The sequence below is a fragment of the Vulpes vulpes genome, chromosome 5 (genome assembly GCF_048418805.1).
Source record: "Vulpes vulpes isolate BD-2025 chromosome 5, VulVul3, whole genome shotgun sequence".
In the NCBI taxonomy this organism is placed as follows: domain Eukaryota; kingdom Metazoa; phylum Chordata; class Mammalia; order Carnivora; family Canidae; genus Vulpes; species Vulpes vulpes.
The window spans coordinates 53,761,965-53,777,050 of NC_132784.1; positions in this window are offsets into that span (position 1 = coordinate 53,761,965).

Genomic DNA, 15,086 nt, shown 5'->3' on the forward strand with positions numbered 1-15,086 from the left:
TTGAATATATATACACTGGTGCCTAACGTATGTCTTATTCTCCAAACAGAAACCCAGACCCCACATACCTCTTTTAAAATGGTCTTTGCTACTTCTTGAGGATGTTTAAGATAGGAATCACAACTTCTAATTTATTTTGTGAAATGCATGAAAAATGTTTTGTTTTTAAATCAGATTATAAGTTTCTATAGAATAGAAATATAAGTTTCTATAAATAGAAGATATCTGCTTGTTCTCTCCCCAGCAAATTCCCACATATTTATCTTGGGACCCACATAGCATGTTCAGGCAAAGCACTATCAGAAGACCCCATACCACAGCTAGGAGTGAACTGATGGGCTTAGACCCCAGCTCTCTGCTCACGACCACAAGGCCCGGGTTGTGATGTCTTACCCAGCCTCAGTCTTCACAATCTCAGCTATGAGTCAGGATGACAACACAAATCATGAGGATCTCAGGAGGACTGATTGAAATAGTACCTATTTTATGAATGGTGGGTACTGAAATTATAAATACCCTGTTTATAAAACGTCTAGTGCAATTACATTAAACACATACATGAGCATTCTTTGAAAATGTGTTCGTTTACCCAAATCCTACCTCAGTGCTGTCTCCATAGATGCTGCTCAGTTTCTATAAGAATTGGAACAGACATACCTTGATGGTGGGGTTTGTTTTTGTCTTTTCTGAAAGTATGTTTTCTTTTCCGCAATTCCACATTTGTTGATCAAATCTCACAGTTTTCTCCTTGCTTTTCCTCTGACCCTCACCATGTATGGCAGTGTTCACTCACTCAAGCAACCACCGTTTATAGGCTTCTTTCTTTGAATCATCCCACGATTTCAGGAATATCGAAATAACCTCATCTTCAAAGTACTGCGTGTTAAAATTGAATTCGGATAAACACAGCTACCTAAAATGTAGGTTAGAAAGAAAAGGGGATGATCAAAGGAAAAGTCCATGTATTCTGAAACCGTGACGTGGATTCTCTGAACCTCATTGGAAGTGCTTAGCCCTGGGGACAGACAAAACCATGGAGGAGTCTAAGAGATGGGCAGTAGGGTCTCACCCTCCCCTGACTTCCCACAGACTGGGATGTGAGCAAGGACATGAGGAGGGGCCACCAGTTAAAACATTTACAGGCCGATGCAACCAGAAGGCAGGGACTCTCTCCAGGTTTCCTGCAGCGCCTCCCTCTTTGTGAGGGGAGCCAGGCTCCATGATGAATGGCCAGGGAAACAACTTCTCAATCTTCTCTGGTAGAGACACCACACAAATACTTTTTCCCCATCTCCACTAGCCAACGGCAGATAAACAAAATGTCCCCTTTCAAGTCACCTCAATGGCTTCTGTTCATATAGACATGGTGGTTTAAGCTCCCACTGAAAAGTTCCCTCTTCTAATAAAACCTTGTCCACTTGAAATAAAAGAGTGTTGGTCCCCCCCCCATGTTATAGGACATTTAAATAAGATATTATCTCAAAATGAATTATACACCTTAAATTAACAAAATATACTCACTGTTTTTCAAGCCAGCCATTGCATAGAAGGCATCAAGAGTAAAATCAACAGTGACCTTCCCTGAAAGCTTATCATCTGGAAGAGAAATAAGATGAACACACAAAAACTATGTCACAAATAGTTAGAGATAACCAAGGCTTTTGAGACCAAGAGACTAGGGAAATTGATCTCCCACTAATAACTACAGACAAATCAAAAGCAAAGCCTGTATTTTTGGACCGGAGAGGTGTAACAGGTTCCGTATTAGTGACACTGAGTTGTCCAGTCCACCAGAGATGTTTGCATGAATCCTAAGGAGAGTGCCTGGGACTCAGCAAAAGAGACCAGAGCAGAAACTCCTAGTTTTAGGACAAAGATTATAGATGGAGAAAGAGTTGACAAACAGTTCAAAGAACCAGTGAAATCTGGTGACCAACAAGTCAGTGAAGGAGAGAGCTTTAGGAAGACAGAGTAACCAACTATATGGGGGCAGTGGGGTGGGACTCTGCAGAAAAAACTCCTGTATTTAGTGATTGGGGTCTACAGTCTACACAAGATCCAATTCATGGCTTCTATCATCTCAGCGACATCCGCAGCCAAGTTACTGGTAAGTCCTGGTAAACAGAGATGGCTCAGCACAAAAAGAAATCCATAGAAGGAGCCGGGCACATACCCAGCCAGAATGAACCAGTTTGGCCATTCACAGACTGGGGAGGAAAGCTCGGTTTATAGCCAACCAATTTCAGGGTGAAAACATGTCACTAAACAGGGAATGGGGAAGAGACGCACAGTTGTCAACCATCACACAGCACTTCCACCATCCCGACATGAGAGGCTTGAACAACCTCACAAGCACAAGTAAGAGTTAAGTGTATTAAAATAAATGATGACCATCGAGTTTGGGGTATTTATCACTTGTGCGTATTTTTAATACAAGTTTACATTATTTAACATGTGATTAACTGCTGTGATTAAAAAACCAGCTCACAAAATTCCTGAAAAGGTAACAAGCGGTCCTCAAGCGTTGGTACAAGCTGGTCCTTGCACTCCACTGAACAGGACAAAATTGACTGTCAAAAATCAATGTTTCCTTTTTCCTGAGTAAATAGCCACTGCCCCCCAGGGCTTCTCCAGCCCCTCTTAAGAAACTACTGGATGTTCCTTTGATTTACCAACTAAAGAGACAATTCTTGAGAAAGGAAGGGTGTCCCTCTCCAAGAGTGCCACTTGCGACGATCCCCGCTGAGTGTCCCTGGCCTCTGCACACTGATCACTACCTACCCTGAATGTCACCTTACATTGTGGGCATACACATCTGTGTTTGTGATGAGAGAAACCCTAAGTACAAGCTAAACACACAAAAACGTTGTATTTTCATTTCCCAGCACTCACCTCCTGCTCTGTTGCCTTTAACTTGAAAAGTCCCCTGGCAGCTACTTTCATCGTCCAGAGCATTCCTTCCCAAAGACCACTGAGTTGTCACTGGAGTCTATTTCCTTATGCTGAGACCAGCTCTTAAAAGTGACAAAGGGAGGAAATAATTTTGAATGGTTTTGCTCAGAAATTCTGAATTCCCACAAATTCTATGTAAGGTACCAGCCAAGAAAATTGTCTCAAGCTACAATATCCGTGGGCCACGGTTAGTGCTGGCTAAGAAGAGTATAAACAGTGGAGCATGTCTCCTCGCTCCCGGGGTTCCAGCTTTATGGCCAAGCACCCAAGAAAACCAAACAAATCAGGCCAAAGAATGGTTGAAGAACCAGTGATAAAAATAATTAAAGTTCTTGGTACAGAAGAACTCAGTTATCAAGGGACATGAGTCAGTAGGAAGCTGAAGCCAAAAAAGAAAAAAAAAAATGTCTGCCTTGGGGCATTACTGGAATTCTTGCTTACTTCAGGAAAGTTCTCTTTTCAAAGAACATCTTGAATCTGTAAAAATTTGAGCAACAAGGAAATGCAGTAAAGAGATCGTTTTGCAAGGATCTCTACTCGTGATAGCCTCAGCAATACAGTGCAAGATGGAAGTCGGTAAGGGAGTAAGAAAGTGGTCAGTGGAGGGATATAATAAGATGGGGGTCTTGTTCTGGTTAAACTTGTGGCTGGCTGAGTAACCCCATGACAATCGCTTCTCAACTCTGGGCCTCATTTTTCTCAACTATCAAGAAGGAAAGGTGAAGATCCATAATGCAGTGCAGTGTTTATCCGCAATAGAAAATAGTTTTCATTATCTTTAGGATGGGTCCCCTACTGGCTTAAATGAAAGGTCTTGCAGTTTACTTGAGATCAAACAGATGAATCAAACAGGGCAAATTAAGCAAGTGAACACATCTATGTGTATATCCTCCGATAACCAGTCCTAACTTAGCCTCACAAGACTATATATATTTGAATTGCTCTAATAATGAGATACTTTATAAATATGCTTATAATAGAGAATATGAACAAGCAGGTAGGGGGAGCAAAGATCCAGCTGTGCAATCAGAAGCTGCTCTTCTCATTCCCAGAGACCAGCACCCCCTTGAACCACTGCAGACCCCTGCTTGGGAAGGCCTCCACCAGAACAGATCCCAGCCTCATACAGTCCACATTTTTATCACTTATTCCAAACTGTGTCAACCAGGTGGTGTCTCTAAACATCATGATTTGAAGGCATTAGCCCTACTTCACAAAGATTAAATACAACATAAAAGACTTAGTCCTACTTGGGATTTTTTTTTTTTTCTGTTTCTTCATCCGGTGCCGTAATTTCATTGAGTTATCATCTTGAGGCCATAGAATGATGATCCTGCTAAGATTCTTCCATCATTTAGGGAAAGTCAGATTACACCAAATAGACTTTTAAGAGTCCCTTTCTGTAAGCTTACTCGTAAAAAATGCAATTAAATGAGAACAAATGGTCTGTTTGTTCTAAAACCCCTTCCCAATATCAGGTCCTGACAGTAGGTCCAAGGGCATAACCCGGAAGTCTAGTCACCGTACCTGGAGAGCTCTTTCCTGCGATGCCGCCCTCTACACCAGCTCAAGGTGAGCCAGGTCCTCCCTGTCTCCCCCCTGGCTCTGTGCTCTGTGCTCCTGTAAAGGCCTGCTCCCACCTCAGGTGAATCTGGGATAACTGGTTGCAGCTGCACAAGCTGCAGGCAGGTGACCTTGACAACTTTGGTCGGAAAAGCAATGTTCCTGAAATAGTGCTGGGGAAGAGCTTTGGGGAAAGCTGTCTTCAGAAAATGACCCTGAAGCTAGTCATGAAGGAAATCCCTCTTTGCAACAATTTCTTCAAAGAGGCAGGATGGAGGTAAAGGGAGAAGAAAATTAGTCTCCATGCACTAAAGCCAATGAAACAGGTTTAAAAATCTTATACTTACAGCGTATGACTTCTGACGTGAAACTCCTGCTGATAATTCATGGAGAATCATTACTGGCTGAGAAGTAGTGCAAATTAGTTGTTTTCAAAGGAACTTTTTTTTTTTGAAGTTTGAGTGACTGCAAACTGATTAATATGATCCCTTATGTCTTTTTTTTTTTTTTACCATTAATTCTCCTTAGATCTTCCCTCTGAAACTACGTTTTGAAAGACTAAGTCTGCAGATCACAGGCATCCTCCATTCTGAACAGATGGTCAGCCAGAAATCAAGTGCTAGAACATGGGTGTTTCTCCCGCATGTTGATGAGAGGACACACACCTCAACCTTTGGAAATGCTTCAAGCTTTCCAGAGCTTTAAGCAGGCAAATGACACTGATTCTCTAATAGGGTCGTGAGAACTATTAGACATTAAATTGGCTGACATTGGTAGACCAGACCAAGTGCACATATGGACCTGACACACAAGCACCCAGCACTTCACACTCTTCAAGAGTGCACAGATCGAGGTTGTATAGTAAATTTTCGAGCATGAGTTTTCCAGGTCTTTAAAAAAAAAAAAAAAAAAAAACTTTTAAGAAAAGTATATTGGGCTTTAAAAGTAGAGAGGATAATATTAATCAGAAACTAAATGCCAGCATAGGTTTCCTGGGGAAATTTGGAAGCAACTCAAGCAGGTTGACATTTAATTTCATACACAAAGGCCTCATTCCAAATGTCTCAAAGCTCATCTCAATGTCAGTGCATGGTGGGAGTACGGGAGATGCCAGAAGATGCTGAAGAAGAAGAAAGGGAAAAATTGCAAAAGGCTCATAAGGGAATGCCTATAACAATCCATGCACTTATATACTAAGTCACTGATACAAACTTTAGTACAAAATTCCCACTTTTAGAAAAGATTAGTATGATGTCTAACATATCTGAAGCTCATAAAGACTGAACAGCCAGCTGCCCGAAACCATGGAACCAGAGGGGGTGCCCACCAGAGCTTAGGCTCCTCCCTTTGCCCTGGGCCATGACACCACCTGTTAAGTGTCTAAGCACCCAGCCGCCTGTCGTGAGTGGATAGCTGATGGCAGTGTGGTGGGTAGAACATTGGATCTGGAATTCTAGCACCAGGATCTAGACCTCAAGGCTGCTGCAAACCAGCTCTAACACTCTGTGAAGCACTTGACTTCTATGAGCTGAAGTCCCATTTAGAGAGTAGAGATGGCAAATGGTAGGCATGAGAGATGAAGAAGATCCTTATCCTGGCACAAGGTAGACACTCAATGTGCTTTGGGTTGATAGAATACCCATGTTCTTCTAGGAAGTCAGTTTTTGGCATTAGGGACAGGAATAGGCAAGATGTCATTGATGAAGAACTCTTTCTTCAAAGTACCTCCCAAGCAAAGTTCATCAGAGAAGTTCACAGGTGAGGTGAATTGAGGCAGAGAGAAGATAAATAACTTGCTAAAGGTCACGCAAGAAGTAAGTGCAAAATCCAGGATTCAAACCCAGGAAGGCTGACTACAGGGTCTAACCTCTTGACCATAATATAGAGCAAATATTATCAAGGAAGTTTAAGATAACCGCTCATACCCTCGTACTCAATGACTAATTCTTGCCATAATGGTTTTATTTTTAGGTCAACTAAATTATAAATGGGAATTTGGGAAAAACTGGGAATTCTGATAGGAAACAAATGTGATAAATAAGGTATGATGCACTTTTGGAGTCTTTAGATAACTAGATATTCTTAAGAATCTTTTCCTGGAATTTAGCAGTTTGAACAATTGCTCTGTACCTTTGACTGTGAAAAGCTGTTGATTAACAGCTATTAGGGTCAGAGAAAGTAGGGGCAGCTGTGGACAGCAGGCCAGTGAAGCTGACTCATCACCAGCAGAGCACACCTCTTCTGTGGTGTGATATTTATTTTGCATCCAGTTCACTGGATCTTAGGGTGCCAGATATTTGGTTAAATATTATTTCTAGGTGTATCTGTGAGGGTGTTTCCAAATGAGATTGACATCTGAATCCAAAGATTGAGTAAAGAAGATTGCCCTCCCCAGCAAAGGAGATATCATCCAGTATGTTGAAGGCCTGCCTAGAACAAGAACAGAGGAAGGGAGAATTTGCTCTCTCTGCCTGACTTCTTGACCTGGACATTGGTCTTCTGCCATTGGTCTAGGACTTACACCAGCAGCTTTTCTGGGTCTCTGGCTTGCAGATGGCATATTATGGAACTTCTCAGTGTCTGCAAACACGTGATCCATTCCTTATAATAAATCTCTCAGAAGAGAGAGAGAGAGAGCAAGGGAGAGCTATAGCTTGGTTTTGTTTCTCTGGAGAACCCTGACATGGACCTCCATACACATATTTTCTCTTGCCCACTTATAAAAGGACTTTAGAACATTAGTGCATTTACTATAATTCCTAATTGGGGCTGGGCTGGGGTGGGGTATGATGATAAGCATGTAAAATTGCTGATAATCAATTTTTTGGCCTTCAGAAAATCATATTCATAAGGTTCAACTTGATTGAGGCTCTTTTTGAATTGATCTCTGCCCAGTGGAGTGGAAGCATTCCCCAAGAGCTGAATTCAGCCTCCTCAGGCTCCCCTCCATCACCCAACAATCCCCCAGGAGGCTGCTATTTCTCAACACACCCCAGGCTCCAATATGACCCTCCCATCTGCCTGATTCAAAACCCCTAGTCCTGCCTGGTAACTGTTTCATAACCAGGAGGAGCAGAGCTTGCCAATGTCAATCTGAGAGGAAAAGCAATTTTCTATCCACATGTCTTAAAAAAATAATTCATTCCTTTCATTTTAGATATAGTTACCTGTTATCTTACAGCTCTGTTGAAAATATCTGAGTTGTTTATATAGAGGAACTTCTGAGAACTTTTCACATTTGGTAAAAATGTGTCCCTTAACTACTGTCTATTCCTCTTCCATAAATCCCAAGTTCATTTTGTGCTGCACCCAGAGCCTCTCCCTCAGAGCAGTCTTGAGTACAGCCCCACCAACACTCGTTAGACAAGACACATTCATAGTCCACTCACCTATCCTTAGTTGGTTTGTTGCCTCTAGTTATTTTAGCTTCTCCCTCTTCATGTGTTAGAGTTCCAGACTGAAAATCTATGGCTAATAAAAATCTGTGAAGGAAGAATTCCTTTTCATGGGTATAACCTTAGTATTTTCTCTTGTGACAGAGGTATCAGCTCAGTACCCCTAAAGACACTGTCTAGAAACATTTGGTCCTCTGGCCTCTCATGTGAGATATATGCCAACAATTCTAGCAGCAGACAGAATGCCTTGCCCCATCCCACCTTGCTGGGGAATAATCCCCAGGCCTAAATATGAAATTGGTATTGATCTGATGTCATTGAATGTAAGTCTGCCATTTATGAGAGAAGAGCACTTGTTTCACGAGGCAGACAGTGATCCGTTTCACTTGAACAAGAAAGCAAAACCCAGCAGGTGAAATGAAAGATTTTATTTTCTATTTTTGAAATAAAAATAGCACAGGGCTTTCTATTCCTTCCAGAATCATCTCTACTAGAGGGGGGAAAACAGAGGGGTAGATTTTCTAGATACAATGGGACTGGCTGGGGTGCAACCCAGGTGGTCCTGTGGACAGGGATCACTATTACAAACTGACTTGAATACCTGAAGCCCAAGAAGCAGGCCACATAGGAAGGAAGCTGTCACAGACTGTGGTGAGACCCCACCCCATACCCAACATTGGGTCTGCTCTATTTATCCTATGAATGGAGATGAGGATAGTGTTATTGGTCCTTTTATCAATCTTCTTTATTCTTTCCCCATCTTGTCAATGGTTTGTTTGTTTTGGATTTACAAATGACATTTAATATCCACTTAAAGGACTCACAAAATTGCAGAAAACGAAATAAAAATAAGAAGAAAACATGATAGCTATTATAGATTGAATAAGGTATATTGGGTCTTAACCCCCAGTATCTCCCAGTCTGACCTTACTTGGCTACAGGGTCTTGCCGAGGTAGTTGAGTTAAAATGAAATCATCAGTGTCAGTCTTTTTTTTTTTTTTAAGATTTATTTATTTATTCATGAGGGACACAGAGAGAGAGGCAGAGACACAGGCAGAGGGAGAAGCAGGGTCCTCACAGGGAGCCTGATGTGGGACTCGATCCCAGGACCCCAGGATCATGCCCTGGGCTGAAGGCAGACGCTCAACCACTGACCCACACAGGCGTCCCAAGGGTGGATCTTAATCCACTATGACCGGTGTCCTTATAAGACAAGGAATCTGGACACAGACATACATAGAGTGAGAATTCCCCATGAAGATGAAGGCAGAGATGAGAGTGATGCTTCAAACAGAAAGAAACACCAAAGACTGCTAGCTAGCCACCAGAAGCTAGGAGAGAGAGAAACATGAAATATATTCTTTTTCACAGCCCCAGAAGGAACCAACCTTCTGGAACCTTGATCTTGGACTTCCTACCTCCAGAACGGAGACAATGATTTGCTATCCTTTGGACCAGCCAGTCTGTGGCACTTTGTTATGGCAGCCCTAGCAAATTAATAGAGTACCTATCATAAAACAAAAGGGGTATCCCTGGGTAGGCGCATTCTCAATGGAGGAGATATAGTAGAGGGCAATGTATCTTATTCACTCATTGATCAAGAATTGGTTTTGTGTGCTGGGTTGTTGAATACAGCTATGAATAGGACGTCACAGGTCTTCCTTCCTGGAGCTTTCAATCAGTCATGGAAGATAAATATGAAACATGTGTGTACAATCCACTGCCTATGTCCAAAGAGTTAGTTTCAAAGCTTGCAAGTCATCCCAGGAAACACTGTGAATTTATGACGAATGGTGCCAAATTCCCTGCATCCATCTTGAATATGAAAAAACAGAGATGATTATTTCAGGATTTAGAATATGATTTTCCTCAGAAACATGTGCCAGTAACTCTACAGCCCTATAATTTCAAGCAATCAAAAGTTATAATTAAGTGTCTGCACTTCCAATTCCAAGGGAGAAAAGTACACAGAGTTCTTGATTTAGTGGTGGAAGCCAGTTAAATGAGCCTCTGGTTTGCATTAAGAAGCTGAGCAGTGTGGCAGCCAGAACCCAGGTCTAGAAGCCCATTTTGTGTCCACCTTCATGGCTCCTGGGTCATGACCAAGGCATCTCACCTTCTGGAGTCTCAGTTTTCTTGTGTATAAAAAAGAATTATATTATCTTGAAGATTAAATGCAAAACGTGCTAATAATTTTTTGTAAAAATATAAGCACTTTAATGCACACTTTATTTTTATGCTGTAAAGCAACAATTGACAAAGCATTCTCCAAGACATGAACTCATCCAGTCTTACCAGCAACTGTATGAAGACAGCCCCATCAACTACATTCTATGCAAGAAATCTACGGCCCAATAAATGTCATCATTCACCCAAAGTCAAACAATAAACGCAAGAGAAGAAATCAAACCTAAGTGCCCCTACTTCACATTTCAATCAGGTTTCCTTCATCCTTCTCATCCAATCAGGTTTCCCTCAATCATTCATTCATTCATTCATTCATTCAAGCATTCGTTATTTTTTGGTGCTTATTGCTAACCTACAGGGGCTTTTCCCACCATTCTCATGGTCACCCACCCAAAGAAACAGAATCAGGGCATATCGCTAATGATGGAGCCTGAGAGCTCATTGGGAAAATGCCAATCTAACAAGAGATGGATACAAAAGAGGCATTAATCTTGGGAATGGAGCACAGGGAAGCAATAGTGACACAGGCCCTGGAGGCAGGAATTATCCAGAAAGGAGGCTGTTCTTGATAGCTGGAAGGGTTTTGCCTGGACGCATCTGTTCTTTGGGCAGCATGTCCCACGACTGGCCACAGATACGCAACCCCTCTCACCAGCCTACTTGGTTGGGAGTGTTTCTTCACATTATTCTTCTCCTTGGCTCTAATATTTTTTTACTCATCTTGCAATCTTCAGATCTGTAATTTGGTCTCTTGAGTGAATTCTGGAAGGAGGCCTTGCAAATGTCTGATCATTTTATCCCTGATTAAAACCCTTCAATGCATCCATATCACCCCACAGAATGAAACATTCTCATCTCTCTTTCAAAGGCCATGACGATAAGACCCATCCTCTCTCTCCAGGCTGGTAGCTCCCCACACCCCACCACATGAAATCTATGCTCAGACACGCTGAACACTACCATTCCTCCCAACGCACCATGTTCTCTTCAGACCCAGGTCTGGGGACACACTCTCTTCTCCACAGGGGCTCTCCTCTGGAACTTACCTCTCAACCCCACACCTCCTCTGAAGACCCACAACACCTGGACATTACTCCACGTTGCCTTTGGTTTATCTATCCCTCTGTCCCCCTGGAATGTATGCAACTTGAGGGGAAGAAGAAGGTCTTATTTATTCTTATATCCCCCACACACTTTGTCACCCAGTGTGTTAACAGACACTATGCACAAGTGTTTGACAATGAGCAAGCCCTGAGCCAGATCCCTCTCCCACTGTGAATCAACAACCCATCCTAATCCCCCAGACTGCTACCCCCATACAGGCAGACTTCTGCCCTGGCATAACTCGAGAGCCCTGCGGTGGCCTGACAAAGACACAGACACACAAAATGTGAAGCTTGTCCCCAAGCATCCACAGCTGAGCTTCAAAATCAAACTACTGCAACAAGAAGAAATTAAAAACACAAACGGCACAACCTCAGAAGCCCCTGTGACTACCACAACAGCCTCATATGCAATGTGGAAATGCCTGCTGAAGGTGGCACTGGTGTAGAGCCATCCAACTAGAGTGAGCGCAAGGGGCCCCCCAAGTTTACAGTGGGCACTGGCCACCGTTTCATGTTTGGGAGATCTGTGGCTCCTGACAGCAATTCCCCTTGGTGAAAGACAAAGGCAGCCTCTGCTCAGATGCCAGGGCACAGTGCATGTATGTCTCCCAGAGAACTCTGGGGCCTCGTGAAGCCCTTTCCTCTTCAGAATACAACTGAAGGAAACACAATCTATCAACGTAATTCAGTTTTCTGACTCATGATACACTTGGATTTGTTTGCAGGATCTTCTACAAAATGATTTTTAGGGATGTGGCCAATGGAATGATTGAGTCTTTGCAAATTATTTTTTTAGATTGCTGTGTTGGTGCAACTATAAAATCTACTACAGTCATGTTTTTGCTCAAGTGCACACACACAAAAATCTAAAACAGTTTAAGTTTCTTTTTTTTTTTCACAGTTTAAGTTTCTACAAGTTAAATACATCCTGTAGTTGGGATGTCTGGGGGGCTCAGTCAGTTAAGCATCTGACCCTGGGCCACCCTGTTGCAGTAGGCATCTGCTGAGTGCTTGACAATTTTCACAGTGCCTCTCTCACCCTTGCAGCCATACTCCAGTGTCCTTATTTTACCAGTGAGACACATGGGAGTCAGGGGTTGGGTGACTTGTGGGATGTCCCAAGATGAGTCTGTGAAACCTTTGCCTTTGCTTTGGACTCCTGTATCTCCCACTCACCCTTCCCAAGTGTCCCCTTTGTCCCTGCCCCTTCTGCTCTCTACCCTCCTCTTCAGGTAGCCTGTGCTCACACACTGCACTGATGGGTTCTCAGGACCACAGAGTTGGGTTCTAAGCAGCACAGCATGGCCCAGCAAGGTTCCTGCCTCCAATCAGTGTCTCAGTCACCTCCTTACCGAGAGAAAAATGTCCCAGTCCCCTTCTCACCGAACCCTGCTTGCTGCCGAGTATATGCACACACACACATGCACATTACATATATGCACACATGCATGTATGTTTTGGAGTATATATTACTTTAGTTTTGAATCTTACTATTTTTATAATTTTATATTTATATTTGATGCCTAATGTTCAATATAAAATATGCTAAACATTGGGCATAGTTTCATATAATAAATTACAGGCTTAGTTATATTTATTATTGTGCCTTACATTTTATATTCTGCTGTTTTTATAAACCATAGGCTGGAACCATATACCAAGTCTATAGATAAGTGTAAAGTCTAGTTCCTGGAATCAAAATTAATCTGGATGGGGGAGATGTGAGTAAGAAGCAACATCTATGAAAAGATCCTGCAGTTCTAGTCAACTTCGTGCTTAAGATGAGTCAACGGTGCAAATGAACCCACCTCGGAGCTCAATGGTTGTAATCCAGTATTCACGAGAAGAAGGGAGTCCACTCTGGCCTGAGTAGGCCAGTCCCACCCTGATCACTACCCAGTTCTGGGAGCCACAGCATAGGTAGTAGGCAAGGGATGCCCACAAACTGGGGCACATCGAGGGCTAATCAGAGGAGTGTGACACGTCTGCAAAACGTTGAAGAAGCGACTGACAATACAAATAATTCAATGGAAAGGATAAGAAGTCAGTGGAGACCTCATTAAAATACAGAACCATGAGGACATAAATGTATGGGTTCGTGGGAATCCAAAATGTGTTAATGGAAGCTTACCAAGATATAAAAAACTCAGCTAGCTAAAATCATTTCAACTGAACTTCTCATTTTGAAGGCTCTCCTTGATCTGATGTCAAGCCTTTTAAGAACAGTAACTTGACAAGACATTCTGTACCCAAAGTTCTTTGAGCCTAGGACAGCAAAACCATTGATGTAAACAGCAGACCTACAAAATTACTCACCCTAAAAAAGTGCCAATGCCACATAGAGCATCTCCACACTTGAGGAAGTGTGTGGGCATCCCAGATGGTATATGGAAGATCCATGAGAAAAAAAAAAAGACTTTTCTCAAGGGCATGTCATTGAAATGGTAAATGAATCCAATTCCTGTTTCTTCCCAAGCAAGTGTGTGTGTGTGTGTGTGTGTGTGTGTGTGTGCACATGCCCATGCATACGTGAGAGAGAAGACAGGAAATGTATGTTTGTAGAATTGGGTTTTGGTTCAAAGACAAGAATTTTGCTCCATCAGTAATCTTTCATATACTGCATTTATACTATTTGTTATACAAGTCCTTCTGAGATGTCACACCAGAAAGAGAAAGAGAGAGAGAGAGAGAGAGAGAGAGAGAAAGAGAAAGAAAGAAAGAAGAAAGAAAGAAAGAAAGAAAGAAAAGAAAGAAAGAAAGAAGAAAGAAAGAAAGAAAGAAAGAAAGAAAGAAAGAAAGAAAGAAAGAAAGAAAGAAAGAAAGAAAGAAGAAAGAAAGAAAGAAAGAAAGAAAGAAAGAAAGAAAGAAAGAAAGAAAGAAAAAGAAAGAAAGAAAGAGAGAGAGAATGAGGCTGGTCTGAATTCTTCATCTTGTTCCTCAACATCCACCTCCTTTACATTTTCCTTCTTCTGATGAGAAGTGTCAACCATCTTCTCAAATTCCCCAGCCAGAATTCTGACGGTCACTCTGGACCCTCTACTTCCCTTGCCACACCTACATCAAACTGATTATAGATCTTCCACTCACTCTCCTGAGTATCACTTAAATCCACATGGCCAACACCTGAGCTTAGGCTTCTGACATCTCTCACCGAGGCTGCACTGATCCCCTGGCTTCCAGTATGACCCCTTTCATGCCATTCTCCTCTCTGCCACCAAAGTAATGCTTCTAAAAGGCAAACCTAAACACACCATGGCTCTCATTAAGATCCCTCAACAGTTCCTGATAGTCCTCATGACAAAATCCCAGTTCCTTACAACAGCAAGCAGGGCTGTGTATCAGTTCATCCCTACCCAACTCTCTAGCTGTGTCCCCTCCCCACTCCCACCCCCTGCTCCAGGCAGACCTCACCACCTGCAGTGTGCCTGTCCAGAACTCCAGGTTTCCAGAAGTATATCCTTCCCACACCTCCCTGCTTAACCCATTCATTGCTACACTCCAAACAGAGCATCTCAGTGCTGAGCACTTTCTCTAGAGTTTTGGGCCACAAGCACATGTCAATGAGCGATGGAGGCCATGGTCAAATCTTTGCACAGAGGTCGCAACCACTACTAGGGTAGCTATCTGGAAAGGTATAGAGACATGAAGTTGAAAGAAAAGGTTTCTGGAAGGCATCAGTCATCCAAGGAGAATGAGAAGAGAGGCAGTGGTAGGAGGCTGGTGGATGCCTGCATCTAATGTGCAGCAAACCTGAATGCCTCTCAGAAGCTGGGCAGAATGTGAATCAGGAAGGAGCCTTAACATCAGCAATCAGGCATTTGTGGGCAGCCTCTCAGAAATTAATTCCAACAGTATTGGAGGGTGTATTCTTTAATATTTTAC